Here is a 13060-nt window from a genome sequence, read left to right on the forward strand (position 1 = left end):
ATTGAGAGTCACTCATCATCACACACTACATCATTTCCCTCCCTCATTACAGCCAGTGCCACCCACACTACTAAGAGCATGCTTGCACACTCCCGTATGGTAGAATATGAAAGAAGTAGCCTCTACATCAGTGTGTCAGAGGAGCTTATCCGTAATGGGCAAAGCAGGCGGCAGCAGTGAAGCACTTATCCAGAGCAGCCAACCTGTGTAATACTGTACTCACAGTGAGAGCAGACATTCAGAGAAAGTGGTTAAAAGCTTGTGCCAATTAGCATGTTTCAGCATCTACATCCTGATGTAGGCTTTCTTTCAGTGACAGGTCACAGCACGCACTGTTCCGCTATCAGTATTTCACATATTCAACAGGAAATGCCTGTTTTCATCTGCCTTTTATTGGGTTAGTCAGTTTTTGCCTGTGCACGAAGTGTTATGAGTAGTCTACTGATTCCAAAAATTGTAATAATAAGCTCGGGGTGCAGATTGAATATAAACACAGTTCCCAAAAATCTAACCTGCCTTCAGTATAGTGGCAATGTGATGCAGCTTATGCTCCACACAGATAAAAAAAAAAAAAAAAAAGCTTGGCATGCAATTACTAAATTAGTCGAGAAATTAATTTCAACCCAGTGAACTGACACAGAAACGCACTGAACTGCTAATCTGGGAGCAGGAGGGCTAGAAATCTTCTGGAATTTAAAGTTTAATGGATTAATGATGTCAAGACTCTCAAGTGGATAGGGCCGTAGCACAAAGTAACTCTGGAGGAAATAAAGTGCTTATGGCTGTCTGTATGGGAGTCTGCTAGCATTGTAGTCGCTTTAGTATGGAGTAACGCACTTCTGCTGATGGCTGTGCAGCATAAACTGCCCATCACAGCTATTGTAGTCTTTTATTAATCTTGAATTCCCTGGCATTTTCTTCCACACAGGGCTTCTGAATGGCCTTATGAGTCAGTAAAAAAAGCTTTTTCAGTGTATGACATGGCCTATTGTTTTCAAAAAGCCTACACAGGGACACAACATTATGCAAGGCCATCTGTAACACCAGCAATATCTCAGTCAGAGGTATTGATTAGTCATAGGAAAAAAGTTGAAATGCAAATTCTATTAAAAGCTGTTTTTCTTCACTATAAAAAGCATGAATGTTTCCATAAGAGACTGCCGGCATCTATGTTAACAAGACCTCTTCCCCATCTCCAGGATGGTCAACATTTTACTGTGCCATTTGGTGTGGATGTTCAGAAGTATATATGATACACAACAGAATTGGAGCTGGAGCCTATCCCAGCTGTCATAGGGCACGAAGCAGGGTACACCCTGCACAGGTCACTAGCCTGTCGCAGGGCTAACACAGAGAGACAGACAACCATTCACACCTATGGGCAATGCAGAATCACCAGTTAACCTAACCCCAGTAACTGCATGTCTTTGGACTATGGGAGGAAACTTTAGTACCTGGAGAAAACCCACACAAACACGGGGAGAACATCCAAACTCCACACAGAAAGGCCCGGGCCAAGGTGGATTCAAACCCAGACTTTCTAGTTGTGAGGCAGCAGTGCTAACCACCACCCCACCGTGCTTCAAAGAAATGCTTCAAAGAAATGAAACAGAAGGGAGTACATGCAGAACTGAGCATAGGTTAAACAATGAACAGTGCAAGCAGAACTGGTGAATGTGAAACTAAATAATATACCATAGGACATCCTAAGATTGCTTGAATTAGCATATATTGCTATCCACTATATGGAATGCAAAGATACAATTAGCTCCCATTAAACACAAGTTAACAGGTTTTGCAACAAACTATTAAACATAAAAGGGCCTGGCAAGTAAATAAACCTATTAATACTCACAGCTGCTTCATAAACGCACAGAAGGAAATGTTCAGCGCGTGATTAGCATCTTAATCACTCAATAGTCAGTCAAGTGACTGTACTTAACTCCTTCACTGCTAAGCTTTCCAACACTGAAATGTTGCCTGCTGCCTGTTTCCATGCCAGTTAGAGAGCTTATACATGTGTGCATTGCACCCATTCAGTTTATGGATGCATCTGACCAAGTTCACCAGTGTAATATTTCACTGACTTATCCAAATGATAATAAAAAAAACAAACATGTTGGCCACCAAAATGCTGACATTTAAGATTAAATGCTGAGTATAGGCACCGGTGACATCATGGTGACTATATCCATCTTTATGGTAATTATCAGTTTTTGGTTTTTGGTCAGTGTTTACCAGTTAAACCATGTTCAATATCGTGCTATATAATATCAGTCTTGTCAGAATAATTATACACTAAATCTCATTATCTTTCCACAATGCAGTTGTAGTTAAAGTACAATATAAGCTTAGGTTTTGAAGTGTTAGAAAAATAAAATTTTCTATACCAAATTTCATGGACATGGATCAAAATTTTACTGAGACATTTGCCTGAAAAGCATGTCAATCTTGTTTTATTTTTAGGGAAAAACATCAGTAAGCTGGCCACAAATTTATATGCACAATTTTACAACAACATTAGACCAGAATTGCTTTGTAATTTCATTAAAAAAAAAAGAATACATGGCTGTGTTTGCCCATTAAAAAAACTGCAGGAACATATTCTCTTCTACCACCTGCTTGTAGCCTCGAAGCAAAAAAGCTATCCTTCATTAAAAGTGGAAATGTCCTGGACTGACGACATCCTCCTGCATAACCCAAAACTAAAGAGGGAGAGAGAGGTTTAATTAAGATGGTTTCAGAGAGCACTGTGGGCTCTGTTCACGCCACATACATATCAATTAAGGTATTTTTAGTCAGGTTGCTGCTCTGGAGTGCAATTTTCCCTTACTTGTCACCGGTAAGACGAAAAGGTTCCACTTTGCATATTTTTGTGATCTTGGAATTTTTTCTGGTATATTAGCATTAGCTCTCATTTAAAGAAAAAAAGGAGCCAAAATTGTGATGGTGCCATCACAGGAAAGATTTGGAGACGTTCCACTGATGGGATATGGGAGATTGCCAGAGTGGGTATGAAGCCTCAGTATTTCAAGGTGACTTCCTGGGCAAGTATACAGTTGCAATTAAATGAAGCTCGTTAGATATGAAAACATGTGAGGATGGCACCAGTTTTTATCTAAGTTAATGCATCAATCATGGAGTTTCTTTATCTTTTTAAAGCTGCAGTAACTGATTTTTTTTTGTATTACTAAGTCAATATGAGGGGTAATGCTTGTAATAAGCTTATGAAGAACTCAGGAGGACGTTTAGTCAGCTAAGGCCTCAGTCACACAGGCCTAGAGAACAGTTGGCAACCATCTGTCAACCACTGATCATGTGGAGAAAAGTGTGTATTCTGTGACTGGTTGATGAGTGGTTTTGGAGGTTGCTGGCAGTCACTAGTGCAATCACAAAGAGGTATATCGTGCTGCACTGAAAACCTAGTGATTGCTTTGGTCAGTAGCAGATTGCTGTGGTGGCCTGTATTTTGTATGGAAGACACCAACTTGTCTGCAAACACTTGCAAACTACGTGCTGAACAGTTCAAAGTAAAAGTTGCACCTTTAAATGTGCTGTTGAAGCAGGAAAGGCACAGCTTTTACTTTGAAGGCAAACATTCTCCATTTCCTGTTTGTATCAAGTTTTACTACATGGCAAGTGTCTGCAGACAAGTCAGGGACTGTCATGCAAATTATGGGTAACAACAACAATCTGCTAGTGACCAAAGCAATGACAAAGAGGTTTTTGATGCAGCACCCTCTTTGCATATAATTTCATCCACTGACTGCCAGAAACTTCCAGCAACCACTTGCCAGTTGGGGAATACGCATTTTTCTCTAGTGACTGGAGGTTGCCAGGGGGATGACAATCAGTCTTTAAGTTTGGTCTAACAGAGGTGCAAAGGGTGTCATGAGAGACAGGTCCTGGATGGATAAGAATTACAACAAGATATCTATAACAGATACTCTAGAAACTGTACAGGCTCACAGTTCTATACACCAGTAACCTAACCAGCAAATGGAAGCTAAAGTAAATGGCTGAAAACAAAGTGAAAAAAACTGAAACACAGAGCTATCTTATGAAATACACCTCTAACCTTCAACTATGGACAGAATTTTTTTTAATGAGAATAAAGATCTAACTTGTTTTACATTATTCATTCTCATTTGCACATGCACCACATGAGACAACAACACTCAAACACAAAATGACAGATAAAAAACTTGTAAACAAACACAGCATCTTCCAAATAAATGTTAACTCAGGTGTCATAGTCTCAGTATTTCAGTTTATGCACACAGTTGTAAACTGCATAAAAACTGTCTCATTCAGTTATTTAAACAAGGGCGTCCTTCTCCTCCCAAAGCATTATTTTTTCTTGCATGTTTAAACACTGTGTAATAAGTCCAAAGTTGAAGCTAATGCAGGATGATTAGAAAGTGAAATCTCATTAAGAGCAACACCACTCTCCTTGTTATATCACCAAATGCATCTCCGCTCCTGGATTAGTTTGAAGAAAATAACTGCACTGTGTGTGTGTGTGTGTGTGTGTGTGTGTGTGTGTGTATAAAATGTGAGCAAAAAAAAAAAAAAGGACAAAAGCAACCTTGCTGCAGGGAGTGGATATACAGTCAACCCGGTCCTTCTAATTCCTGTTTCGTGCTTTTCTCACCTGGCAAGTGTCTCCCCAGGGTAGGTGACAGAGGTCATGAGCAGAGGATAGTGGGTCTGATGCGAAAGTAGAAGCCGTGGGGGCAAACTATGACAACCAACACCATCACTATCATCATAATCATCACATTTTCATTTGCAGGACTCCTGCTGTGTGCAGCCATGGCGACAATCAAAGGGAAATTGGAGCTGCTCACTCTCAAGGTTTGTGCAATGTCAGGGTCACTGCGGTGGCCTTCCCACTGCACAGCTACACAACCAAGCAAGCAAAACAACTTCTTAATAATGACTCCATAAGACTGTGTCTTGGACATATCATTGAATCAAACATGGTGTTTCACTCCTACAACTTACAGATGAGCTTGTCTGCTGTGTTGGAGCAAATTTTTATGTGTGGTGTCTTGAGTTGAACATAGCGATTAAAGTGAACTCAACAGCACAAAGTTTCTCTTTGCTGGTACAGCCTTCCCGCTTTAATGCACAGTATATATGCAGTTTTGTTTTTATTTTTCCCTAGGTTCATTCCATAATGTTCTGCTGTTTGTTATGCTATGAATAATCACAAAGGCAGTGACACAAGAGAGTCAAATCGATTTAAACAGTAATTAGCACATTACAGAGACACACGGGGCCATGCATTCATTGCCTATATTACTGGTGCATCTGGATGTTTGTTTAGCATCAACAGAGCCTCGAAAATGATCCGACGATTCCTCGAATGATGCAGTTTGGACAGCTTACAAAATTCTGAGCGAAGGAAATGGCATTCACTGTTGAGCTGTTATATAATGGCCCGCATGGTGCTTCCGTTCCTGGAATTGTTCATGGACAAAACCAATGGGGTGTCCGTGCTTACGATGAATGAAGGAACCAAGCTGTGGTCAGCCAACTGAGCAGCACACTAGAATACAAAAATAGATGACATGACAGGTCTCCAAAAGTGAAGCCAAAATATCACGGATGGATGGATGGATGAATGGATGGATGGAGCAGCATTTGGAGAGCGCAGTCCTCTGCCAACTGTCCTATCTTGCAGTTTTAAAGAAAGGGATCCTTTCCACCAAGAACATGAACTTCCAATTTACAGAGTTTGCGTGCTCTTGCTAGCAAACATACAGTCAGCACCAACAACCTCAGTCGGCCTGACAACCAGTCTGTGCAGGAGTGACATAATAATGTGGAAGAACTGCTAGTTTCCATAGAAGTGGTTCTACAGTAAACTGTAAGCAATATTCTGATACCTGTACAGGAGTTCTCTAAGTTAAGCATTGAGGAATTTCTAAAAAAAAAAAAAAAAGTATTTTAAAGCTATTTTTGAACGGCAGAGTGTAAAGCTTGGTTGGAAACTGTGCAACTGTGTACAGCATTTTCGTACCTTTGATTAAATAAATACATCTGTGGTGCCGCCTGGCATTCCTTGTAGCTGATGCTGTCAAGATGCATCAGGAAGTAGGGAAATTTATCACCACATTACCACTTAACGTGCACCCTCTTTCCATTCTTGTCACTTTCATGTGTTCATGCATGTAGATGTCGATGAGCTTGTGGCATGTATCTGCAGCAGCTAAACAAACGGAGCAAGCATAAACTGAGTGACTTTTATTCGAAGTGGTGGTTAATTTTAAATGCAACATTTCAGACTCAACGAATAACTCCGAGCACGTAAGAAGTTTTTAATGTGGCATCTTAGCTGTATTTCTCAAAAGGTACACTAAGGACATTGTCATATGTAATAATGCCATTCTCAAAGTTGAACAAAAAGAGAGGATAGATGACAGATGCCAAACTTCAAGATAGTTCAAGCTGGCTAAACACATGGGGTCAGCGTTTGCACCTTAGCCTGACATGCACCATCCCACAAATGTAACTACACATCACAGCAATGCAGATTTCTCCACCTGTCTGTTTGGTGGTAAACACAGTATATTGATTACCACAAGGAAAATACCTCTGTGGAACAAAACCTAAGTGTATTAGCTTGCCTAGCATGCTGATGAAATGGCTGGTATTCTGCTAATACAGATGCATGCTGGTTTTTTTTTTTTTGGTTTTTTTTCATCTTCATAGCTCTGACAGTGCATATATGGACTCAGATCATGTTCTGAAGTCCTCTCTTCATCCTGCATTGTTCTCCTTCCTGCTCATCATGATTTATTAGCTCCACATCCAGCGTGAGCCCTCACATTCACTTGTGATGGCAGAGGAATGCAGCTACACCACGGAGAGTCAATGCAGTGCTATAAATTGGGCTTTAAACCCCAAAACAACAGAACATAGACATGAAAACTCAAGAGATGCTTCCCACTGTCACTTCAGGTTGAGGCTTAAAAGTTTCAATGAACAATACTGCTAAAAGGATAAAAATAAAATTTGTTCAAATACTTGGATGATACACAATAATAGTCATAAAAACATGAATTACACAGTACACAGAATCATTTCTAACCCAGCCGCGTGGTGTCCAAACAGGGGTCCATAACCAAACCTACTCCTAGTGCAGTCACAAGCTCAGTAAAGGAGAGGGTTGTGTTAGGAAGGGCATCCGGGATAAAATCATTGCCAAAGCAAACTTGCAGAACCTCAGTAAGATTTCCATACCAGACTGGTCAGGGCCACCACCAGTGCCGCTGACCAGCAGGGTGCCTGTGGAAACTGTGCCACTGCTGGCCAAAGGCAGAGGAGGGGGAGAGGGAGGGGAAGAAAAGGATGCGAGGGATAGGGTGAGATGGAGGCAGATTATCCACTGTGGTGAATGTGAGTTCACTTCAACATGTATGTTTGCCCTCTGTCACTGACAGTGAAAAATCATTTAGTTGAGGTCGTCCATAGGAAAAAAGATTCATACTGAGTTCCAAAATAAAACAAAGATATGGCATGAAAGATGTGGTTTTATCATATATACATTGGCTACAGTGAGAGGCACACACCATGTAAGCTCACCTTTGGCATCTGGGTTGTGACTCATTCATCAGCAGAGGAAAGGTTAGTCTGGATGTTTCTGTGAAAGTGCACGTCACGCATGATCATTCGTTACTTCAGGCTGAACTGTGTGCATCCTATCATGTATTTAGTCAACATGTCACATCTCATCTTCGCGCGAGTGTGTCTCAGCTGTGTCTCACCCATGTGGGCTTTGCGTGTGAACACGGTTGACTCAGTACTGTATATCCACGTCGGCACTCTTGCCACATGAATGCAGGATGTGTGTGTGAGAGCATATCCATTATTGCCCCTCAGAAAGTCTGGAGTCTCTGTGTCAGACGATCTCAAGGAGCACCTAATGCTTCTGTGTGTCACATCAGACAGCAGCAAATCTCAGATGACAGAGAGAGATGCAGATAAAATAAGTCCATGAAACATTAAGCAGAAGCTGGAGGAGGCTGTTATTCATATACATACATCTCCAACCAAAGACTTATCAAATGTGGCACGTCTGCTACAGCTTTTTGAAGGGCTTCTCCCGCCTTACACACCGGGCTTAATCACAAGCACGCGGTAATAGGACTTCTGTGACGGTGGGCTTACTGAGAGTAAGGCATGGCCCAATTGATTTCAAGTGGCTGCCAACGTTTTATCGGCCTCTTGCTAAGCACCCCGCTAAACGGCCATGTCACAATGCCATTATAGTCTGACCATGAAGAAGATGTAACTGCTCCTTAAATCACAACTATAAATGTGTTTATTATCATCACAGCTGAAAAGAAGGCAAGCAAACGGTGGGTCATGTAATAAAATGAGATGTGCAACTTAAAGACAAAAAGGGGGAATGAGGATTCATGAGGACGGTGGAGCGAGGGGATGGGAGAATCTATGACAGAAATTGTAAATCCGCGTTTAATGCCTCAGTCTCAAATGGTATCCGCAGAACATCAAAGAACCCCCTCTACTTCCCTCTGAAAAAAAAAGAAAATCTAAGAAAGCAAAGCACACAGAGGATTACTCTCCTCCAATCGCATACATTCACTCTGATGGGATCCTCCACTCTACACTAACATACCCCCCCCCCCCCCCCCCCCCCCCCCCCCCACGCTGAGAGTGAGAAGCACGCATGGTGAAAGAAAAAGAGGAGAAGAGGAGGTAGCAGAGGAGTAGGAGCAGTGGGGGAAAGAAAATAAAGCTAAAGGTGTGAGTGGGTCAATACTGAGATGTAGCAAAAACGTGGAGACAGGCAAATCAGGTAATGGAGAGATAGAGAGAGGAGGTTAGAGTGTTTGCCCTTTAAAAGAACAAGGGAGCACTTAGGGTCTCTGAGAACAGTCAAATAAATCTTCACCCACACACACCCCGACACACTCAAGTGGCTGAAATTAGATGGTGTCTTAGATCATCCAAAACATTTACGCTCTGCCATTATTTTCTGGATATAAAATATAAAACAGTTCTAACTGCATACTGCATTTACCCCCCTGGCTGAGTCTGATTGCAGTGTGATCAATATCAAACAAGTACAGTACGTAGCAGTCAGGTAGCGCTGATTAGATTCTGATAATACTTTATGCTGCATTTAGGGCTTGGATTAGGATACATTTTGTCCAGCCCAGACATCCAGATACACTTGAATGTTAATGCAAAGGTCCCACTTTTTTTTTTTCCCCCAGTGGGGTATTTAAGAACCTCACATTAAGGGCTGGGGGAGTCTTTAGAAAAAGAAGAGCTACAATCAAGCCACAAAGGCTGATCCTAATTTACAGTGGCTATAGCAAAAGTTCCAAAGACCCTTTGAGTGTAAAAGCCAATAATTTCTGTTTTATCCTAATAGCATTTGCACACACTGTTTGTGTTTAGAGTGCATTTTAGAACACTTGTAATGAAATATCTGATAAATAATGTGGCTTTGTGCTTTCATTCATTACACCACTGGCCAGTCAAAGAGTTTTGTGCTCCATTTTTGGTTTGTGAAACTCCAGTATTTTATTTGTGTTTTAATTAGCAGTAATTAGCGGGTATTTAAAACCAAGCTTGCTCGTGTTGGCTGATAGCTCTCCACCCTCTCTTCCAAATGTGGTCACTTCTGACTCCAAAAAACAAACATCGCAATGGCCAAAATGCTAAAACAAAAGGAACTTCACAAACTGATGAGTGACATTATGGTGGCTACATCCATCTTTCCTATACAGTCTATGAGAAAGGCTAAATAAGTACTCATCCTTGGGCTTCGTAAATCCAGCGTTACATCAAAAATGACTCGAGGAAATACGAGCGCAACAGGAATAACAGTTCTCATGGCCAAAGTGCTCCTTTTATTAATATTTATAGTGTGTAAAGAAATTCTGCCAGGAAGAGGATTGAGCTGACACCTGTAGACCAAAATAAAAGCATAGACTGAGACTGAGAATATCCCATCCATGACAGACCTCGGATAGTGCCTGGGAAAAGAGGATTGCAGCCCTGCATTTGCAGATAATCTTTGGGACGAGGCAGAGCAAAGAGAAAACTAGGAATTCTGTTAACAAAATGGAGGGGGGGGCATAAGCATCACGCTTATCTCTGAGAGGCTCTTGCTACCCAACCAGGTCATATGAATAAAGAGGTTTTAACCTAATTTCTCACCGTCCACCATGGCTCTGACTGAGCCTGACCACCATAAGCAAAAGTCAGTGTGTGGAAAAGTAAATAATCCTGTATTTGTATTTATTTATTTTGCTGTTGTTGTTGTTGTTTTTTGTTTGTTTGTTTTGTTTAACTTGAAAAACTAAATGGGGCCATAACATGTGCATCCGGTTCGGGGTTTCACATCAAAAGATGTCTTCAAACACATTTTCACTCGGTGCTCTATTTTATCTAAAAAGCACTTGAAATGCGCAGGAGAAAACAGGGAGCGCATTTAGACGAGTATTTCTTATTGGAGCGTCTAACGAGCGCATTTAATAACGGCACAAACACGATAAAAGGGACGCCACTTTCACCGGCTTTATAGAGGCACAAGCAAATGAGTTCGTATTGTGGAGAGCAGCAGCCTATTAGCCCTTGAACTAATTTACTTCTATCCTGAGTGATGACTCATCACATGGATGGTGATGGTCCATCAAAAAAATGACCCAGTGGAGGTTTACGCTAATGTCACGCTGCCCCCTGCTGGACAGAACGAATAATCACTTACATAAGGGGGGGTTACTGCAGTTCAGCTTGATATTACTGGCAGACCTGGGTGGCATTTTCGTTATTTCTATTAACAATACTGTGCTGTGGGAAAAAAAAAAAAAAGAAGAAGAAGAAGAAGTGGTGCAAGCTGGTTCAGTGTAAAGTTTATGAACATATTTTGTTAAATTCAGCGCTGACACAGTTTGCGGTTTTCTTACTTTGCCTATTTATATGATATATATTGTCTGTCTGCATGTATGCGTGTTTTCTCCGAGCTCCATTAGCATCAACTGCAATATATTATCCCTTTTTAAAGGCTGTGAAAACTTGTGAAATTAATCACTAATGAGAAGAATCAGAGGAAAACAGTCAATCACATGAAAGTCAAGTCCCATAAATCAACCATTTTTGTGCCTTATTAGATAAGCAGTTTCACCCATTTTGCTAACGTCCATTAGGTGCCCTTGTCGTATATAACACCACACTCCTCTTACTGCAATCAACCACAACTGGCTATTGTACTGTATACACAAGCAGCACAATCACAACATATTATGCCAACACGAACACTAGTCATCAATCACAGCCTGCTAAGCAGAACCTTTTGATACTCAGAGTTATCTCACTGGGGTAATTCTGTGTCACACTGATTGCAAAGGTAACATTATTCTCCTCCAGCACTCAAGGCACAGGGTCAACGGCAGATCATCACTCCTGAGGCCAGGACTCACTGACCTGCTCTCAGTACTTCAGTGAAGTGGATGCTTTCAGCTCAGAAGGTCTGAGCTCAAATCCATTGCAGCAAATAATTTTAATTTGATCCTAAAAGCATTTGCAACATCGCTTGGAATTTAATGTAAGCTCTATTCTACTCTAGTAGGTGTGCTCATAAATTTCATGAGTGTAAACGTAGTGCATGATTCCTGAACTGCAGCTCACAGATGACTCAACAATGCAGCAAAATGAAAGGGGAGAATTTAACATTTAAAAGCTAAAGCAAACCAAAAAGTGAAAGTCAAAACGAACGTTATACTTGCCCCTTCATTAGGTACTTCCTGTTCAACTGCTCATTAAAGCAAATCTCTAATCAGCCAATCACATGGCAGCAGGTCAGTGCATTTAGGCATGTAGACATGATCAAGGTGACCCGCTAAAGTTCAAACTGTTCACCAGAATGGAGAAGAAAGGTGATCTAAGTGACTTTGAATGTGGCATGGTTGTTGGTGCCAGATGGGCCGGTCTGAGTATTTCAGAAAATGCTGACCTACTGTGATTTTCCCACACAACCATCTTTAGGGTTTAAAGAGAACAGTCTGAAACAGAAATATCCAGTGAGCGGCAGAACTCTGGACAAAAATACCTTGTTGATGTCAGAGGTCAGAAGAGAATGGCAAGACTGCCTTGAGCTGATAGGAAGATTAAGAGTAACTCAAATAACATCTTGTTAAAACCAAGGCAGAACCGCATATCTGGGCATAAAACACACTGAACCTTGAAACAGACGCACAACAGTAGCAGAACACCACAGGAGCCACACCTCTCAGCTAAGAACAGGAAATTGAGGTTACAGTTCACACAGGTTCACCAAAACCAGACAACAGAAAATTGGAAAAATGTTACCTGGTCTGATGACTCAATTTCTGCCTCCACATTCAGGTGGTAGGCTGAGAATTTGGCATAAACATGATAGAATGGGTCAATCTTGCCTTGTATCAAAAATTCAAGCAGCTGCTGCTGCTGCTGGTGGTCGTGGTGGGGTGTAGTGGTACGGGGGATATTTTGTTGGCACATTTTGGGTCCGTTAGTACCAACTAGGCATCTTTTAAATGCCACAGCCTACCTCAGTGTTGTTGCTTAACACGTCCATCCTTTTATGCCCACAGTGTGCCACTTTTCTGATGGTTGCCTTCAGTAGAATAACACACCGTGTTACAAAGCTCAAATCATCACAAACTGTCTTTCTGGACATGAGTTCACTGTACTCAAATGGCCTCCACAGTCACGAGATCTCAACCCAATAGAGCACTTTTGGGATGTGGTGGAACAGGAGATTCACATCATGAACACAACTGTGTGATGCCATCATGTAAATATGGGCCAGAATCTGAGGAATGGTTGCCATAAAGAATTAAGTCAGTTCTGAAGGAAAATCAGGAACAGCAGTCTCTTTTATACACTACAGGGAGAATTAAGCATTCCCCCCCCAAAAAAAATTTTTGTATACACTTCTAAATAGATTTAAGTCCAGATTTCACAGAATCAAGCTTTCAGTAACATTTTCTATTTTGTATAAATGACTCTGCTTTTATTTTGAATATATATATAT

Source organism: Archocentrus centrarchus, chromosome 17, assembly GCF_007364275.1.
Source record: "Archocentrus centrarchus isolate MPI-CPG fArcCen1 chromosome 17, fArcCen1, whole genome shotgun sequence".
Classification (NCBI taxonomy): domain Eukaryota; kingdom Metazoa; phylum Chordata; class Actinopteri; order Cichliformes; family Cichlidae; genus Archocentrus; species Archocentrus centrarchus.